The sequence below is a fragment of the Pteropus vampyrus genome, unplaced genomic scaffold (assembly GCF_000151845.1).
Source record: "Pteropus vampyrus isolate Shadow unplaced genomic scaffold, Pvam_2.0 Scaffold1, whole genome shotgun sequence".
Lineage (NCBI taxonomy): Eukaryota > Metazoa > Chordata > Mammalia > Chiroptera > Pteropodidae > Pteropus > Pteropus vampyrus.
In genome coordinates this window covers 7,092,716-7,097,131 of record NW_011888782.1, presented here as the reverse complement: position 1 = coordinate 7,097,131, position 4,416 = coordinate 7,092,716, and positions in this window count along the sequence as shown.

The window sequence follows — 4,416 nt, the reverse complement described above, 5'->3', positions numbered from 1 at the left end:
AGCCCTAGGGAGACACACATCCTTGCATCTCTCGTCCTACTCCCTCAAAACAGAAGGCGCCTGCATCAGAATACTGAGAAGTTTTGCATGTGAGAGAGGCACAGTTTAGGAGTGCAGGATTTGAGTGGCAGGAATGCTTAGGTAAGAGAAAAGACAAATTAATTAACTTGTCAAATCCTCCTTCTTAGCATGAATGCAAAAGATTCTTGCATAACAAAGTATTGTTTCCCAGAGTGCCAAGCAGCCATTTTCCTGCTTCTCTTTGTGTTCCAATTCATGTTTTGAAGATCCTCATAAATTAGCACAGTGTTCACTAACACTGCACAGTGTCTGAGGAACATTTTATAATATTAAACAATTCATTTTACTCTTAAATTTATATGTATAGAGATATAAACATTGTACATGGGAAGTGCAACATTGATTTTTTTCATTGGCAAACAAGTGAACACTGAATGCAAAGACCATGAACGGTTTTAAAAAAATTATTTTAAAAGACTTCTGGAATTTTCTAAAATGATAAAATATTCAGCTTATTTTAATAACTTTAAAAATTTGATAGTGATTAACTATCACTTTTTGTTTTAATGGGTCCTTTTTAAAATTTTAGAAGATAACTTTTTTTAAGTGTAAAAAATAATTTTTTTTACATTTACTGTCATTCACAATTTTTGGATGACAATACACTCAATATCTGTACACTTTAAATACAATTACATTTGACCATTTATGTGTATTACTCTGAATTAAAATTTTTCCAAGAAGAAAAAAGGAAGTCCACAAGAAAAAATAAAAACAATTTGTCCAGCAATGGATATTCAGTAAATATTAGGGATCTTCTTTTGCACCCCCACTTTCCTTCTCTTGTTTTTAACTCAACATCGGGATTGAACATCATTTCCCTCCCTTCTTTCCCACTCTCCACCCTCCAAAGACAAACATACATATCCTGTTTAGAGTTTGGTTGCCTGATGGAAACAAATCTAAAATTTGGAAGAAAACAGAGCCAGCAGTTTGTACAGAAGATATTAGAGGAATCTAGTTGATTCCAAATAGAAAACTTAAAGTTTCAATTGTTTAAGATGACCCATACTTTTTAGTAGAATTCTGACACGTGGCCTCTCTCAGGCACTTCTTGGCCTAGTGAAAAGTCATGAGCATCTCAGAAATGTGAGTATGACCATGAGGAATCTAACTGACTGACTAACAGTTTGACCTACAGATTAGCCTGCCACCTCTCAGCAAAACCAAATGAAAGCTTCAGGAAGCTCTTCTGGCCACATCCACACATCTTCAGGCACATACCTGGAATGTTTTAATATCTGGAATCCAACCTCTGAGATGATTCATGAGAAATTCAAATTTGTTATTGCACTTAACAATAATAAAATAAGAATAGCTAACAATTTTCAGGTACTTAGTCTATGCCAGGTACTGTGCTAAACTCTATTGGCAAAATATCCTATCTAATCCTTACAAAGATGTTAAAGTGATTATGCCCATTTAAATAATAAGGGACTTGAGGCTCAGAGTTAAGTAACTTGTGCCAGAGTCTCTCTTGCTCTTAATCCCTTTAACTGGTAATAATAGTGACTGCTATTTATTGAAAGCTGACTAAGGGCCTGAATATGTGTTGTAACTAACTTAGTCTTCATAAGAGGCCTAATAAGGAGCACCTAGGAGTCCCATTTACAGATAGAGAAACTTTATCTGCATCAGCTGGAATTACATGTAATAGAGACAATAATTATAACGGGTGCAGAGTCTCTCCCCCACCTCCAAATCTGAAAGCAGAAAAAAAAATGAGCTTTTTTCTTTCACCCTATTGAGAATCCTGTGTTCTGTTTAAAAGAGATATGTTTTATTCTAAAGCCACACTATTCGGTAGAACTTTCTGCAATAATAGAAATGTTCTGCATTGGAGCTCTACAGTATGAAAGCCACTGACCAAGTGGAGCCATTGAGCATGTGAAATGTGGTCTACAAGATTGATGAACTGAAATTTTAATTTTAACAACTTTAAATTTAAATAGCACATGTGGCTAGTGCCTACCATATTGGACAGCACAGTTGTAGAGGATAAGATTGCTTTAATGGCCAAGTTCCCAACAGAGTTTCTGATACTCCATTCACCTTCCTCTTAGCCCTACTATTGGCCAGATTATGGGGCATGTATCTGCAGACTAAAACACTGCTAAAAACTAAGGAAGAGGATAAAGAATTAGAATCCTGTCTACAGCCATGCCACCCTGAACAAGCCTGATTCTGTCTGATCTCAGAAGCTAAGCAGGTTCAGGTTTGGTTAGTACTTGGATGGGAGACCACTTAGGAAGACCAGGTTCTGAAAGTGTAAAAAAAAAAAAAATAAGAGATTGTAAACTGACAAGGTCCTTGCAATCTGTGAGGTCAACCAAGGGTTCCCTTGCCAAAAAAAAAAAAAAAAGGAATCTTTCTTACTCTACTTATTTAAAATTATATATTTAAGTGCTCAAGTGCTTATTTCATCTGTTCATTTATTTACTCAACAAATATAGAACTCTTCTTACATGGCAGGCATATCTACTATAGGTCTATGCGTTGGCTCTAAGGTTAAAATAGCACACAAGACAGAATTGGAGAAAGAGACATAAATAATCATACAAATACATCATTAGAAAGTTGAGTAAATAAAAAGCATAGAGTTGTGAAAGCATTTGACAAAGATGGAGGATTTGTGTGAGCCACTGAGAAATATCTTCCCGGTAATGCTAAAGTTCAGCTTGTGGAAGAGATATTTTAGCTGAGAATAAAGAATGAATTAAAATTACTGACAGTAAAGGTGAAAGCATTCGAGGTGGAGGGAATAGCACATACAGGCCTGGGGTGAGTAGAGTGTGGACATGTTTGAGGAACTTTAAAGAAAAGGAAAGCGGAGAGAGATGAGACTGAAGAGGCAGGCTCTACAGAGCCTTGTCTGCCATATCAGGGCTTTTCACCTTTATCCTAAAAGCAGTGATGAGCTACTGAAAAGTTTTAAGCAGAGGAGTGACATGATCAGAAAATAAACAACAAAACCAAACAAAAAATCTTGGCTTTTAACAAGGGCTTCATTGTTCCCTGTTCCTTCCTTCCTTCCTCCTGCAGCAGGCAGGCAGGTGACTTCCCCCCCGACACAGGGCTGCAGCTGGTTCCAGAGGCAGATCCTCAGAAGAGGCTAGAAAGTACTTGGTCCTGGGCCCAGCGGATGAATGGAGCTAAACTGTGTTCTTTCCTCTAATGCTCTGTGTTCTCTCTGTGTGTTTCTGCCATTAAATAAATACTGGGGTATTTATAAAAACCGTCAGCAAACCACCCACTCCATTTTCTCTGCCATGGGCCCTGAAATCCTCGAACAGTAACAGCCTGTACCAGGATCTCAGCGATATCCAGAGACAGCTCCTAAAGGACTACTAAATATAGCTCTCTTCCACGGAGCTGGTGCTTGCTGCTTTAACCTTTATGATCACAGTTGTGGAACATCTAGCAAACTTGAATTTCATGGGTAGATTTAAGCTGAACAACAGCAGCCTACTAGAGAGGTTGACTTTCAGTATTTTCTAGTTTGGCCACCTTTCCATTGAGCCACATGAGATTGACTGACTTTCAGTTGGGAAAATAACAAGCCAAAGAATGTATTTCTGTGAGAAAAAGGCAAGGAAGAAAAAGAGTGAAAATAAGAGATGAGACTGGTAAATGTATTTGAACTTCAAAAGTTTCAAATAATAAAGAGCCAACTTGTTTAAGCAAAATGAATCACTGATTGTTCTCTTCTTCCAAATGAATTGTTTTTATCTCTGTTCATGGCATAATAGAAAAGTCACCTATTTTACTATAGGTGACTATACTTGAGATTGATTCCTAACTCTGCCACTTCCTCCAGGCAGGTTAACGTACCTCTGGAGCTTCAGTGTCCTTGTCTGTAAAACGGTTAATAGTCTCTGTTTGCAGAGTCACGTAGTTGTCAGACAATGTTGACGGAATGCTTAGCAATAGTTTCTACACATGGTAAGCTCTACCATTGTTATTATTTAATAATGTATCTATGTATCTGTTTATATTCCCCATGACACGGAGCTCCTCAAGTGTAGAGACCCTCCATTGGCCTTTAGGTCTAGGAGCTCCTCAAGTGTAGGGACCTTCCATTGGCCTTTATGTCTAGTGCCTACTCCTGTAGATGCTCAGTACATAAAATGAATAATTTAGATTGCCATCTTATAGTAAAAGAATTCTTGCATTGTCAGCCTTCCCAATATAGACAATCTTCTAATTTCCTGCAACCTTTACTGTTTGTCTACTTTACATGTGAATTAAGTAAAAAAAAAAAATTATTGGATACACTTTCAGAAAGATATTTTCCTGGAATGTTTCTACTTATACACACACATATATTTTTTTCAG